At 43.0% G+C, this 16,037-nt stretch overlaps 3 non-coding genes across 3 annotated transcripts; 2 read left to right on the top strand and 1 right to left on the bottom strand.

Moving 5' to 3' along the window:
• Positions 1-264: 264 nt before the first annotated feature.
• Positions 265-378, top strand: LOC140280618 (U5 spliceosomal RNA). The gene has a single exon (XR_011909558.1). It is a non-coding gene; the product is annotated as a U5 spliceosomal RNA (small nuclear RNA).
• Positions 379-686: 308 nt separating this feature from the next.
• On the top strand, positions 687-870 carry LOC140280529 (U2 spliceosomal RNA). Its single transcript, XR_011909488.1, has one exon. It is a non-coding gene; the product is annotated as a U2 spliceosomal RNA (small nuclear RNA).
• Positions 871-4,127: 3,257 nt separating this feature from the next.
• Positions 4,128-4,241, bottom strand: LOC140280723 (U5 spliceosomal RNA). Its single transcript, XR_011909653.1, has one exon. It is a non-coding gene; the product is annotated as a U5 spliceosomal RNA (small nuclear RNA).
• Positions 4,242-16,037: the final 11,796 nt, after the last annotated feature.

Here is a 16,037-nt window from a genome sequence, read left to right as displayed (position 1 = left end):
TTAGATTTGCTCTTTCTTTTACTGCAAAGTACAACGTTGTTTTTTTTGTTTAAATCTTTCTAGACATGGTAAATATGAACGACAAAGCAGTTTTAACATAGTTTGAGTGAAGGAATTCATTTTATAGATAAAATCCCAAGAGTCTGCAGAGAAAAGAGAGTGAATGCGAAGTAGACTTTAGCGTCTCAACCAAGCAAAGCTCACCATGGGGAAGGTGGCTATACCAACTAGCCTGATGCCCTGCTCCCGCAGTGACGGATAATCGTACTCTGGTTTCTCTTCATAACATACAAGTCTTTCGCCTTTTACTAAAGACTTCCGTGGAGAGCAGCACTAATGAGTTGTTTCTATTATTGGCAGGCTTTACCTTTGCGGGTGAAGCCCTTTCTGTCTGTGCAAAAAAAATCTTGCTACTTTGCAGAGTGACTTCTCTGAGTAGAGTCGCCTTACTTGTTGCGACTGTGCCGATGTTCGAAGCTGGAGTGCAAAGTTGTTGCTTGAATGGTGCTTGCTGGAGCATGCGGGAGTGCAAAGTTATACCATTTAAAAGGGCTGAAGAGTGCTCAGTGCAGCGGGTGGGCGGAGGTGCAACGTGACACTCTGGCCACCTATGGCCATAAAAAGAACACTGCTACAAGTGCGCATTGTGCCAGCAAGGGCCCTCGGACCTGAAACAGTGGACAGTTATCGCTTCTCGGCCTTTTGGCTAAGATCAAGTGTAGTATCTGTTCTTATCAGTTTAATATGTCCTCTATACGAGGACAACATATTAAATGGATTTTTAAGAATAGGAGTTGAAAAAGAAGCTTGCTCCGTTCACTCCAAGCCTCGACCCGGGACTGCAGTGCCGCTGGGAACGGTGCGCTCTCCTCTGCTCTTGTGAAAAAGCAAACAGCGGTGCAGGATGGAAGTTTCAGGGAGCCCAAGATGAAACTTTCTTTTAATCTGCTGAGAAAAGAGAGTGAATGCGAAGTGGACTTTAACACGGCTCTGGGAGCGAGCCGAGTGCGGGCTAACCGGGAGAATTGCTTGAAAGAAACGCGACACCGAATGAGTGGTCAGAACAAAGCCTCAATACGGTGTTCCCGTGGTGTTTGTGGCTGACTTGTCTTTTGCACAGAGTAAAAGACAAGGCAGCCATCGAATAGATTGTTTCTACTTGGTCAGCCGAGGATCAGGGGGGGGGGGGGGGGGTGGGCGGCAAGCGTCTCAACCAAGCAAAGCTCACCAAGTAGGAACAATCGGGCCCTTTTCGATGGCTGCAACACCTGAAAGAGATATTGATGCGAGACCCGATCAAATGCTTTTTCAAAGTCTAAATTTAAGATGACAAGCCGGGTGTTTCTGTCTCTAGCGTAATCAATGATGTCTCGAATCAGTACGAGGCTGTCGGTGAGTTGTCTCCCTGAGATGGCACAAGCTTGGTCTGGGTGAATTACCTCCTCTAAAACAGAGGACATCCGTGTCGCTAAAACCTTGCTAAAAAGTTTACAGTCAAAGTTTAAAAGTGTGATGGGCCTCCAATTCTTTAGGTCAGTCTTATCATTTTTTTTATAAAGTAGAGTCACTATTCCCACTCTAAAACTGTCAGGCAGTCGGTCGAGTTTTTCAAAATCTTTAAAAACATCTAAAATGTCTGATGATAAAAGGTCCCAATAGGTCAGATAGAATTCTGCAGGAAGCCCGTCTAAACCCGGAGCTCGACTTCTCTTAAAACCTGTTAGGCATTTTTTTAACTCTAAAGCAGTAAAATTCTGTGTCAAGTGTGCATTCTCTTTTACGGTTTTGTCAACGAATTTTAAGATTTCTGCCGATGTTTCCAAGTGCACTGGTTTCTCTTTGTACATGTTACTATAAAAGGTATGTACAGTTTCAATCATCTCTTGTGTGGATTTTGTTAAAAACCCATCTTCTCTTTTTAGATTTTGAATACACTCCTTTTTATTTATAACTTTCTTTCTTTTTCACCTTCCTCAATTTCCTGCTCCCTGCTTCTTACAAAAATTCCTTTACTCTTTATTTCTGCTAAAACTGACATTTCCTTTTTGACATCTTTGATTTCTTCTTTAAAGTCTATGCCACACTGATTTAGTTTAAAGTAGCGCTGTAAGCGTTTATGTAGTCCCATCATACATCTATTCTCTTTCCTTTTTTTACGTTTACCTTGCTGTTTAAAAAAAGTCTGGGTCGTTTCCTTCACCATTTCCCACCATTGTGCATGTGTTTCGTAGAGGTCTTGAAGGGTCTGCCACTCTTTATAACATTCCCTGTACTGACTGACTATGATTTCATCCTCCAACAGGGAACAGTTGAGTTTCCACAGACCACTTCCTACCGTCACACCAGAAGGGGGTGAAAGGGTGCAGGAGAGCATAAGGTGGTCTGAAAAGAAAACAGGGGTTAATCTAACATCAGTGGGTGGGCAATCTCTAGTAAAGAAATAATCAATGCGAGAGGCTCTGGTGCCATCATGACTAAACCAGGTGAAGCCCTCCTCTCTGGGATGCATGGTTTTAAAACAGTCAGTAAGCTTAAAATCCCTGCATATGCCCTGAAGTAAAATCGAAGTCTTATCCACTTTAAAATCTACCCCTGCTCTTTTTCTATCTTTCCTGCTCAAGATACAGTTAAAATCCCCTCCTACAACTAAAGGTACTTGCCCTAGCATGTAAAGCTGTATATCTTCTAAAAGGTCATACCTTTCATTTTTTCCATTGAAACCATAAATATTTAAGAGGTTAAAGTCTTGCCCCATAAAATTCAAGTGTGCTAAAAGTGCCCGTCCGTCTCTCACCACTGTGCTACCTTTCACCAGAACATGCGGATTTTTAATTAGAATGGCCACACCATCATTTTTATTTTGATTTGAGCCACTCCATATCGATAAATGGGGCCACATTTCCTCCCATTGTCTATGGTTTTTTTAAAAAGGTAGTCCACATTCTTGTATTAAAAACACATCTGATTTTATGGAGTCTAAGAAGGATAAAATACTCTGGGCTCTTGTCTTTGATTTCACACTTCTCACATTTAGTGTTGAGAAGGTGAGAACCATTAAAAGCATAAAGGAAAGTAGGTATGTCATTTTCGTTTTTCTAAGTTATCAAAACAAATTACACACAGGTTATTTCTTGGGAAACTAGCTCTTCCTTAATTTCTTTAGGTGAAAAGTGAGTAGGGTGATCTATATTTCCTTTTCGGACTCTCGGTGTTGGCCTCTGACGCAATGTTGCATTTAACTTTGAGTCCCTGGGGGTTGATTGTAGAGCTGAAGTTAAAAAGGAGACCTCATTTGGTGAGTCGGAGGGGAAGACTCTAGGTTCTTCCACTGAAGAACTGTCTGAAAGGGACCTAACCCTTCCCCTCATCTCTGATACCACTGGGGAATCAGAGGCTCAGATGCCGTCCTCTTCGGCTGTTGACCTTCGGGGAGGTGAGTATCTTCACTAGACTCACCTGTCTGCTCTTCCTCCTCATTTAGCGTAGCTCCACCCTCTGCCTGTGAATTCTCACAGACTTCAACACTGAGTGGTGAGGCCTCTACAGGCCCCTCCCCTTTTTGCTCCTCACTTCCAATCCAAGCTTTTGGCGGGAAGTTTGAATTTATTGGGTCAACCTCTTCACTTTGTTCACCAACTGCCACCTTTGGTCCTTCTCTTTGTTGGCTTGACTGTGGCTTTACCGTCTTTAATTTGTTGGCAAAAGATTTAGGGCAATCTCTGAAGAGGTGATTTAATTCTCCACAGAGATTACATTTCCTGCCATTTGGACACTCTCCAAAAGTTTGCCCAATTTCTCTGCTCTTCCCACATAACACCTTGGTACAAGCCTCAACCAGGTGCCCATGCTCACCACACTTGCGGCAGAACTTGGGCTGCCCCTGGTAGTGGATGTAACCTCGGTTTTCAAGGTGGCCAGAGTGTCGCCCACCCGCTGCACTGAGCACTCTTCAGCCCTTTTAAATGGTATAACTTTGCACTCCCGCACGCTCCAGCAAGCACCATTCAAGCAACAACTTTGCACTCCAGCTTCGAACATCGGCACAGTCGCAACAAGTAAGGCGACTCTACTCAGAGAAGTCACTCTGCACAGTAACAAGATTTCTTTTGCACAGACAGAAAGGGCTTCACCCGCAAAGGTAAAGCCTGCCAATAATAGAAACAACTCATTAGTGCTGCTCTCCACAGAAATCTTTAGTAAAAGGCGAAAGACTTGTACGTTATGAAGAGAAACCAGAGTACGATTATCCGTCACTGCGGGAGCAGGGCATCAGGCTAGTTGGCATAGCCACCTTCCCCATGGTGAGCTTTGCTTGGTTGAGACGCTTGCTCCCCCCCCCCCCCCCCTTGCTCCTCGGCTGACCAACTAGGAACAATCGATGGCTGCCTTGTCTTTTACTCTGTGCAAAAGACAAGGCAGCAACAAAAACACCACGAGAATCCCGTATTGAGGCTTTGTTCTGATCGCTCATTCGGTGTCGCGTTTCTTTCAAGCAATTCTCCCGGTTAGCCCACACTCGGCTCGCTCCCATAGCCGTGTTAAAGTCTACTTCGCATTCACTCTCTTTTCTCAGCAGACTCTTGGGATTTTATCTATAAAATGAATTCCTTCACTCAAACTATGTGAAAACTGCTTTGTCCTTAATATTTACCATGTCTAGAAAGATTTAAACAAAAAAAACAACGTTGTACTTTGCAGTAAAAGAAAGAGCAAATCTAAAGTTTCAGGAATCCGAGAATAAGCTTACTTTCATGAGTTCTTCACGATTTCGGATTTTGCTATAAAATGAATTCCTTCACTCAAACTAAATTAAAACTGCTAAACCGCTAATCTGTTATATGTAAGGCAGATGTCAAATTCACCGAAATAGGATCAAAGGGTATTCGGCCAATCGAGCTGTAAAAACTTCGGTAAAAGAGTATAAGTTGAAGAGTTTGTGAATAAAGGTGTGCGCACACATAGTGTGCTGTACGAAAATAGGCAGGGAGCAATGCCGGCTGGGGTATATGTTCTTGTATGTTGTCTGACTGTTTGATTTGAATGTGTTGTGTAAGTGTCCTGTTGAATGTTACATGTTTGGGCTTTGACACGCTTCACTGTGGTTGTTAACTGTGTGGTGTGTCCTGAAATGTTATATGTTTGGGCTGTGTGACATGCTTAATGCTTGTCAGTAGCTACCCACTTATTCATATATAGCAACTGACAACATAAGAAGTCCGGACATACTTTGATAGTAGTTGTAGAAGTATCCTTATTGATAATAGATCACTAATTCATAGTGATAGAACAGTAGATGAACAGGTGCTTGCACATGTCTCACGAAAATAAAATGGGTGTATGATTGCTGACGGCAGAACAATACTGCCAAACTTATGAGTTCTTGTGGCAAACTTGATTCAGTGTCTTGACGTGTATACGCTGTTTCGCTGACTTGATTGTCACAAGAAACAAAGTGTGTTTGATAAGATCCGACCATTTTATTACGGGAGGATCAGTATGTATGGATTCTGATGTGACTGATAAACCCATTCGTATCTTAAGCATAATCTAATACGTGAGACAACGCCCTGGCACACGATAAAAAAAAAAAAAAGAGAGAGAGCGGTTTTGTGTCCCCACAGTCCATAATGTAGAAAAGAGAGAAAAAAGCCTTTCTGATTTGGTGTGTGTGCTCATAGTGCAGAGTGTAGAGAAAAGAAAGCCGTTTTGGTGTCACGGGTGTTGTGACTTACACACACACATTTCTAAATTGAGAAAGGAAATTATTTTAGAGGAAGCACTAGAGTTTAGATCCCACATTTGTTGATAGGCATTCATTTATTTCTTCACTTCTGATGAAGTTTCAACAATAAACAACAAACTTTGTATTATGAGAAAGAACCAGACTCATTCTTCAGGAATCCGAAAATAAGCTCTATTTTATGAGTTATGCACGAATTCAGATTCTCCTATATAACGAATTCATTAACTCAAACCAAGTTAAGACTGCTTTGTCCTTCATATTTATTCATGTCTAATCAAGTTTCAACGATAAACAACGTTGTACTTTGTAGAATGAGAAAGAACTTCTTCAGCAATAAGCATCTCTCGACATATGACGAAATACAGATTTTGCTATAAAATTAATTCCTTCTATCAGCCTGACTTAAAACTGTTTGTCCTCCTTATTTATCCACTTCAAATCAAGTTTCAACAATTAAAAAAAAATTGTAGTTTGAGAAAGAACAACTTAATCTTCAGCAATCAGTATAAAAAGAGGTGCAAATGCCAACCATGCATACCTAAAAGGTGGAGCGGAAGTATTCAGCTGCAAGTAGGTGTGAATGTTCGACCATAATTTGTAAAAAGCGGGTAAGAAAAGGTTCGAATGCCCGACTATATATTAACAAAAGCGGGAGGAGAGGTCTTCGGATGAGAGTGGGTGAGAATTTCCAACCATAATCTATAAAATACGGTGAAAAAAAATATGTGAATGCCTCATAGAACACTAAAAGCGGAAGTGTTCGGCTACAAGAAGGTGTGAATGTCCGACTATATTTGGTGAAAAGCAGGTGAAGCAAGGTCTGAATGCCCAACCTTACATCATCAAAAGCGAGATCAGAGGTGTTTGGCTGCAAGAAGGCCATAGTTTGCCAAAAGCGGGTAAGGTGCGAATGACCGACTAAATATCAACAAAAGTGGGGGCGGAGGTCTTCGGATGCAAGTGGGTGTGAATATCCCACCATACAAGTATGGTGGAGAGGAAGCTGTGAATGGCCGACCATAGTAAAAGGCGGGTGAGAGAAGGTGTGAATGTCAAACCATACATAATCAAAACAGGGAGCGGAGGTGTTCTGCTGTAAGAAGGTGTGAATGTCCGACCATAGTTGGTAAAAAGCGGGTAAGAAAAGGTTAAAATACCCGACTGTACACAATCAATAGCGGGAGCGGAGTTGTTCGGCTACTAAAAGGTGTGAAAGTCCGACCATGGTTTGTAAAAAGCGGGTAAGAAAAGGTGCGAATGCCCGACAATGTATGATCAAAAGAGGGAGTGGAGGTTTTCGGCTGCAAGAAGGTCTGAATGTCCAACCATAATTTGTAAAAACCGGGGAAGAAAAGGCTCAAAAGCCCGACTATACACCATCAAAAGTGGGAGCGGAGGTGTTCAGCTGCAAGACGGTCTGAATGTCCATTAATAATTGCTAGAAAACATGAAAGAAAATTTTCGAATATCAAACTGCACATGATCATAAGCGGGAGAGGAGGTGTTCAGCTGCAAGAAGTTGTGAATGTCTACCCATAATTACTGAAAAATGGGTAAGAAAAGGTGCGAATGCCTAACCATACATCATCAAAAGAGGGAGCGGAGGTGTTCCGCTGTAAGACGGTGTGAATGTCCGACCATAGAAGGTAAAAAGCGGGTAAGAAAAGGTTAAATGACCCGACTGTACACAATCAAAAGAGGGAGCGGAGTTGTTCAGCTAAGAGAAGGTGTGAAAGTCCGACCTTGGTTTGTAAAAAGCGGGTAAGAAAAGGTTCGTATGCCCGAATATACACCATCAAAAGCAGAAGCGGAGGTGTTCGGCTGCAAGATATTGTGAACGTCCGACCAAAGTTTTTAAAAAGCAGTTAAGAAAAGGTTCGAATATCTAACCAAACATAATCAAAAGCGGGAGCAGAGCTGTTCGACTGGAAGTAGGTGTGAATGTCAGATTATAATTTGCAAAAAGCTGATGAGAAAGGGTGAGAATGCCCGACTATACACCATCAAATGCGGTAGCGGAGTTGTTCGGCTGGGAGTAGGTGTGAATCTCCAACCATAATTGATGAAAAATGTGTTAGAAAAGGTAAAAATGCCGGTCCATACATAATCAAAATCGGGAGAGGTGGTGTTCAGCTGCAAGAAGGTCTAAATGTCCATCAATAATTGCTAGAAAACATGAAAGAAAATTTTCGAAAATCAAACCACACATGATCATAAGTGGGAGAGGAGGTGTTCAGCTGCAAGAAGGTGTGAATGTCCACCCATAATACCTGAAAAATGGGTAAAAAAAAAGGTGCGAATGCCCAACCATACACCATCAAAAGCGGAAGCGGAGGTGTTCGGCTGCAAGATATTGTGAACGTCCAACCAAAGTTTGTAAAAAGCAGTTAAGAAAAGGTTCGAATATCCAACCATACATAATCAAAAGCGGGAGCAGAGCTGTTCGACTGCAAGTAGGTGTGAATGTCAGATCATAATTTGCAAAAAGCTGATGAGAAAGGGTGAGAATGCCCGACTATACACCATCAAATGCGGGAGCGGAGTTGTTTGGCTGTGAGTAGGTGTGAATCTCCGACCATAATTGCTGAAAAATGTGTTAGAAAAGGTAAGAATGCCGGTCCATACATCATCAAAAGCGAGAGAGGTTGTGTTCGGCTGCAAGTAGGTGTGAATGTCCAGCCATAATTACTCACAAACGGGTAAGAAAAGGTAGTATTGCCAGACCATATATGATCAAAACAGGGAGCGGAGGTGGTTCGGCTGCAAGAAGGTTTGAATGTCCGACTAAAGTTCAAATATATTAACAAAAGCGGGAGGAGAGGTCTTCGGATGAGAGTGGTTGAAAATTTCCAACCATAATGTATAAAATGCGGTGAAAAAAAGGTGTGATAGAACACTAAAAGGTGGAGCGGAAGTGTTCGGCTGCAAGAAAGGTTGAATGTCCGACTATATTTGGTGAAAAGCAGGTGAAGCAAGGTCTGAATGCCCAACCTTACATCATCAAAAGCGAGATCAGAGGTGTTTGGCTGCAAGAAGGCCATAGTTTGCCAAAAGCGGGTAAGGTGCGAATGTCCGACTAAATATCAACAAAATTTGGGGCGGAGGTCTTCGGATGCAAGTGGGTGTGAATGTCCGACTATATTTGGTGAAAAGCAGGTGAAGCAAGGTCTGAATGCCCAACCTTACATCATCAAAAGCGAGATCAGAGGTGTTTGGCTGCAAGAAGGCCATAGTTTGCCAAAAGCGGGTAAGGTGCGAATGACCGACTAAATATCAACAAAAGTGGGGGCGGAGGTCTTCGGATGCAGGTGGGTGTGAATATCCCACCATACAAGTATGGTGGAGAGGAAGCTGTGAATGGCCGACCATAGTAAAAGGCGGGTGAGAGAAGGTGCGAATGTCAAACCATACATAATCAAAACAGGGAGCGGAGGTGTTCTGCTGTAAGAAGGTGTGAATGTCCAACCATAGTTGGTAAAAAGCGGGTAAGAAAAGGTTAAAATACCCGACTGTACACAATCAATAGCGGGAGCGGAGTTGTTCGGCTACTAAAAGGTGTGAAAGTCCGACCATGGTTTGTAAAAAGCGGGTAAGAAAAGGTGCGAATGCCCGATAATGTATGATCAAAAGAGGTAGTGGAGGTTTTCGGCTGCAAGAAGGTCTGAATGTCCAACCATAATTTGTAAAAACCGGGGAAGAAAAGGCTTGAAAGCCCGACTATACACCATCAAAAGTGGGAGCGGAGGTGTTCAGCTGCAAGACGGTCTGAATGTCCATCAATAATTGCTAGAAAACATGAAAGAAAATTTTCGAATATCAAACTGCACATGATCATAAGCGGGAGAGGAGGTGTTCAGCTGCAAGAAGGTGTGAATGTCTACCCATAATTACTGAAAAATGGGTAAGAAAAGGTGCGAATGCCTAACCATACATCATCAAAAGAGGGAGCGGAGGTGTTCAGCTAAGAGAAGGTGTGAAAGTCCGACCTTGGTTTGTAAAAAGCGGGTAAGAAAAGGTTCGTATGCCCGAATATACACCATCAAAAGCGGAAGCGGAGGTGTTCGGCTGCAAGATATTGTGAACGTCCGACCAAAGTTTGTAAAAAGCAGTTAAGAAAAGGTTCGAATATCTAACCAAACATAATCAAAAGCGGGAGCAGAGCTGTTTGACTGGAAGTAGGTGTGAATGTTAGATCATAATTTGCAAAAAGCTGATGAGAAAGGGTGAGAATGCCCGACTATACACCATCAAATGCGGTAGCGGAGTTATTCGGCTGTGAGTAGGTGTGAATCTCCAACCATAATTGCTGAAAAATGTGTTAGAAAAGGTAAAAATGCCGGTCCATACATAATCAAAATCGGGAGAGGTGGTGTTCAGCTGCAAGAAGGTCTAAATGTCCATCAATAATTGCTAGAAAACATGAAAGAAAATTTTCGAAAATCAAACCACACATGATCATAAGTGGGAGAGGAGGTGTTCAGCTCCAAGAAGGTGTGAATGTCCACCCATAATACCTGAAAAATGGGTAAAAAAAAGGTGCGAATGCCCAACCATACATCATCAAAAGCAGGAGTGCATGTGTTCGGCTACAAGAAGGTGTGAACGTCCGACCAAAGTTTGTAAAAAGCAGTTAAGAAAAGGTTCGAATATCCAACCATACATAATCAAAAGCGGGAGCAGAGCTGTTCGACTGCAAGTAGGTGTGAATGTCAGATCATAATTTGCAAAAAGCTGATGAGAAAGGGTGAGAATGCCCGACTATACACCATCAAATGCGATAGCGGAGTTGTTCGGCTGTGAGTAGGTGTGAATCTCCAACCATAATTGCTGAAAAATGTGTTAGAAAAGGTAAGAATGCCGGTCCATACATCATCAAAAGCGAGAGAGGTTGTGTTCGGCTGCAAGTAGGTGTGAATGTCCAGCCATAAATACTCACAAACGGGTAAGAAAAGGTAGTATTGCCAGACCATATATGATCAATACAGGGAGCGGAGGTGGTTCAGCTGCAAGAAGGTTTGAATGTCCGACTAAAGTTCAAATATATTAACAAAAGCGGGAGGAGAGGTCTTCGGATGAGAGTGGTTGAAAATTTCCAACCATAATGTATAAAATGCGGTGAAAAAAAGGTGTGATAGAACACTAAAAGGTGGAGCGGAAGTGTTCGGCTGCAAGAAGGTGTGAATGTCCAACTATATTTGGTGAAAAGCAGGTGAAGCAAGGTCTGAATGCCCAACCTTACATCATCAAAAGCGAGATCAGAGGTGTTTGGCTGCAAGAAGGCCATAGTTTGCCAAAAACGGGTAAGGTGCGAATGTCCGACTAAATATCAACAAAATTTGGGGCGGAGGTCTTCGGATGCAAGTGGGTGTGAATGTCCGACTATATTTGGTGAAAAGCAGGTGAAGAAAGGTCTTAATGCCCAACCTTACATCATCAAAAGCGAGATCAGAGGTGTTTGGCTGCAAGAAGGCCATAGTTTGCCAAAACTATAGTGCGAATGACCGACTAAATATCAACAAAAGTGGGGGCGGCGGTCTTCGGATGCAGGTGGGTGTGAATATCCCACCATACAAGTATGGTGGAGAGGAAGCTGTGAATGGCCGACCATAGTAAAAGGCGGGTGAGAGAAGGTGCGAATGTCAAACCATACATAATCAAAACAGGGAGCGGAGGTGTTCTGCTGTAAGAAGGTGTGAATGTCCAACCATAGTTGGTAAAAAGCGGGTAAGAAAAGGTTGAAATACCCGACTGTACACAATCAATAGCGGGAGCGGAGTTGTTCGGCTACTAAAAGGTGTGAAAGTCCGTCCATGGTTTGTAAAAAGCGTGTAAGAAAAGGTGCGAATGCCCGACAATATATGATCAAAAGAGGTAGTGGAGGTTTTCGGCTGCAAGAAGGTCTGAATGTCCAACCATAATTTGTAAAAACCGGGGAAGAAAAGGCTCGAAAGCCCGACTATACACCATCAAAAGTGGGAGCGGAGGTGTTCAGCTGCAAGACGGTCTGAATGTCCATCAATAATTGCTAGAAAACATGAAAGAAAATTTTCGAATATCAAACTGCACATGATCATAAGCGGGAGAGGAGGTGTTCAGCTGCAAGAAGGTTTTAATGTCTACCCATAATTACTGAAAAATGGGTAAGAAAAGGTGCGAATGCCTAACCATACATCATCAAAAGAGGGAGCGGAGGTGTTCCACTGTAAGACGGTGTGAATGTCCGACCATAGATGGTAAAAAGCGGGTAAGAAAAGGTTAAATTACCCGACTGTACACAATCAAAAGAGGGAGCGGAGTTGTTCAGCTAAGAGAAGGTGTGAAAGTCCGACCTTGGTTTGTAAAAAGCGGGTAAGAAAAGGTTCGTATGCCCGAATATACACCATCAAAAGCGGAAGCGGAGGTGTTCGGCTGCAAGATATTGTGAACGTCCGGCCAAAGTTTGTAAAAAGCAGTTAAGAAAAGGTTCGAATATCTAACCAAACATAATCAAAAGCGGGAGCAGAGCTGTTTGACTGGAAGTAGGTGTGAATGTTAGATCATAATTTGCAAAAAGCTGATGAGAAAGGGTGAGAATGCCCGACTATACATCATCAAATGCGGGAGCGGAGTTGTTCGGCTGTGAGTAGGTGTGAATCTCCGACCATAATTGCTGAAAAATGTGTTAGAAAAGGTAAAAATGCCGGTCCATACATCATCAAAAGCGAGAGAGGTTGTGTTCGGCTGCAAGTAGGTGTGAATGTCCAGCCATAATTACTCACAAACGGGTAAGAAAAGGTAGTATTGCCAGACCATATATGATCAAAACAGGGAGCGGAGGTGGTTCAGCTGCAAGAAGGTTTGAATGTCCGACTAAAGTTCAAATATATTAAAGAAAGCGGGAGGAGAGGTCTTCGGATGAGAGTGGTTGAAAATTTCCGACCATAATGTATAAAATGCGGTGAAAAAAAGGTGTGATAGAACACTAAAAGATGGAGCGGAAGTGTTCGGCTGCAAGAAGGTGTGAATGTCCGACTATATTTGGTGAAAAGCAGGTGAAGCAAGGTCTGAATGCCCAACCTTACATCATCAAAAGCGAGATCAGAGGTGTTTGGCTGCAAGAAGGCCATAGTTTGCCAAAAGCGGGTAAGGTGCGAATGTCCGACTAAATATCAACAAAATTTGGGGCAGAGGTCTTCGGATGCAAGTGGGTGTGAATATCCAACCATACAAGTATGGTGGAGAGGAAGCTGTGAATAGCCGACCATAGTTTGGAAAAAGCGGGTAAGAAAAGGTTTGAATACCCGAACATACACCATGAAAGAGGGAGCGGAGGTGTTCCGCTGTAAGACGGTGTGAATGTCCGACCATAGTTGGCAAAAAGCAGGTAAGAAAAGGTTAAAATACCCGATTGTACACAATCAATAGCGGGAGCAGAGTTGTTCCGCTACTAAAAGGTGTGAAAGTCCGACCATGGTTTGTAAAAAGCGGGTAAGAAAAGGTGTGAATGCCCGACAATGTATGATCAAAAGAGGGAGAGGAGGTTTTCGGCTGAAACAAGGTCTGAATGTCCATCCATATTTTGTAAAAATCTGGGAAGAAAAGGCTCGAAAGCCCGACTATACACCATCAACAGCTGGAGCGGAGGTGTTCAGCTGCAAGAAGGTCTGAATGTCCATCAATAATTGCTAGAAAACATGGAAGAGAATTTTCGAATATCAAACCGCACATGATCATAAGCGGGAGAGGAGGTGTTCAAATGCAAGAAGGTGTGAATGTCCACCCATAATTACTGCAAAATGGGTAAGAAAAGGTACGAATGCCCAACCATACATGATCCTAACAGGGAGCGGAGGTGTTTGGCTGCGACAAGGTGTGTATGTACACCCATAATTAATGAAAAGCGGGCAACAAGTAGGTTTGAATATCCATCATCAAAAGCAGGAGTGGATGTGTTCGGCTACAAGAAGGTTTGAATGTCTGACCATAGTTTGTAAAAAGCGGGTAAGAAAAGGTTCGAATGCCCGAACATACACCATCAAAGGAGGGAGCGGAGGTGTTCCGCTGTAAGAAGGTGTGAATGTCCAACCATAATTGGCAAAAAGCAGGTAAGAAAAGGTTAAAATACCCTATTGTACACAATCAATAGCGGGAGCAGAGTTGTTCCGCTACTAAAAGGTGTGAAAGTCCGACCATGAATTGTAAAAAGCGGGTAAGAAAAGGTGCGAATGCCCGACAATGTATGATCAAAAAAGGGAGCGGAGGTTTTCGGCTGAAAGAAGGTCTGAATGTCCATCCATAATTTGTAAAAATCGGGGAAGAAAAGGCTCGAAAGCCCGACTATACACCATCAACAGCTGGAGCGGAGGTGTTCAGCTGCAAGAAGGTCTGAATGTCCATCAATAATTGCTAGAAAACATGGAAGAGAATTTTCGAATATCAAACCGCACATGATCATAAGCGGGAGAGGAGGTGTTAAAATGCAAAAAGGTGTGAATGTCCACCCATAATTACTGCAAAATGGGTAAGAAAAGGTACGAATGCCCAACCATACATCATCAAAAGCAGGAGTGGATGTGTTCGGCTACAAGAAGGTTTTAATGTCCGACCATAGTTTGTAAAAAACGGGTAAGAAAAGGTTCGAATGCCCGAACATACACCATCAAAAGAGGGAGCGGAGGTGTTCCACTGTAAGAAGGTGTGAATGTCTGACCATAGTGGGTAAAAAGCGGGTAAGAAAAGGTGAAAATACCCGACTGTACACAATCAATAGCGGGAGCGGAGTTGTTCGGCTACTAAAAGGTGTGAAAGTCCGACCCTGGTTTGTAAAAAGCGGGTAAGAGAAGGTGCGAATGCCCGACAATGTATGATCAAAAGAGGGAGCGGAGGTTTTCGGCTGCAAGAAGGTCTGAATGTCCAACAATAATTTTGTAAAAACCGGGGAAGAAAAGGCTCGAAAGCCCGACTATACATCATCATAAGCGGGAGAGGAGGTGTTCAGCTGCAAGAAGGTGTGAATGTCCGACCATAGTTTGTAAAAATGGGTAAGAAAAGGTGCGAATGCTCAACCATACATCATCAAAAGCAGGAGTGGATGTGTTCGGCTAAAAGAAGGTTTGAATGTCCGACCATAGTTCGTAAAATGCGGGTAAGAAAAGGTTCGAATGCCCGAACATACACCATCAAAAGAGGGAGCGGAGGTGTTCCGCTGTAAGACGGTGTGAATGTCCAACAATAGTTGGTATAAAGCGGGTAAGAAAAGGTTAAAATACCCGACTGTACACAATCAAAAGCGGAAGCGGAGGTGTTCGGCTGCAAGAAGGTGTGAATGTCCGACCAAAGTTTGTAAAAAGCAGTGAAGAAAAGTTTCAAATATCCAACCAAACATAATCAAAAGCGGGAGCGGAAGTGTTCGGCTGTGAGTAGGTGTGAATGTCAAACCATAATTGCTGAAAAATGTGTTAGAAAAGACTAGAATGCCGGACCATACATCATCAAAAGCGGGAAAAGTGGTGTTCGGCTGCAAGTAGGTGTGAATGTCCAGCCATAATTACTCACAAACCGGTAAAAGGTAGTATTGCCAGACCATACATTATCAAAACAGGGAGCGGAGGTGGTTCAGCTGCAAGGTTTGAATGTCTGACTAAAGTTTATAAAAAGCGGGTAAGACAAGGTGCGAATGCCTGACAATGTATGATCAAATGAGGGAGCGGAGGTTTTCGGCTGCAAGAAGGTCTGAATGTCCAACAATAATTTTGTAAAAACTGGGGAAGAAAAGGCTCGAAAGCCCGACTATACATCATCAAAAGCGGGAGCGGAGGTGTTCAGCTGCAAGAAGGTCTGAATGTCCATCAATAATTGCTAGAAAAAATGAAAGAAAATTTTCGAATATCAAACCACACATCATCATAAGCGGGAGAGGAGGTGTTCAGCTGCAAGAAGGTGTGAATGTCCGACCATAGTTTGTAAAAAATGGGTAAGAAAAGGTGCGAATGCTCAACCATACATCATCAAAAGCAGGAGTGGATGTGTTCGGCTAAAAGAAGGTTTGAATGTCCGAACATTGTTCGTAAAATGCGGGTAAGAGAAGGTTCGAATGCCCGAATATATACCATCAAAAGCGGAAGCGGAAGCGGAGGTGTTCGGCTGCAAGAAGGTGTGAATGTCCGACCAAAGTTTGTAAAAAGCAGTGAAGAAAAGTTTCGAATATCCAACCAAACATAATCAAAAGCGGGAGCGGAAGTGTTCGGCTGTGAGTAGGTGTGAATGTCAAACCATAATTGCTGAAAAATGTGTTAGAACAGACTAGAATGCCGGA

This window comes from Leuresthes tenuis, unplaced genomic scaffold, assembly GCF_036924035.1.
Source record: "Leuresthes tenuis unplaced genomic scaffold, fLeuTen1.0.hap1 SCAF_21, whole genome shotgun sequence".
Classification (NCBI taxonomy): Eukaryota; Metazoa; Chordata; class Actinopteri; order Atheriniformes; family Atherinopsidae; genus Leuresthes; species Leuresthes tenuis.
This window is presented reverse-complemented; position numbering and strand designations above follow the sequence as displayed.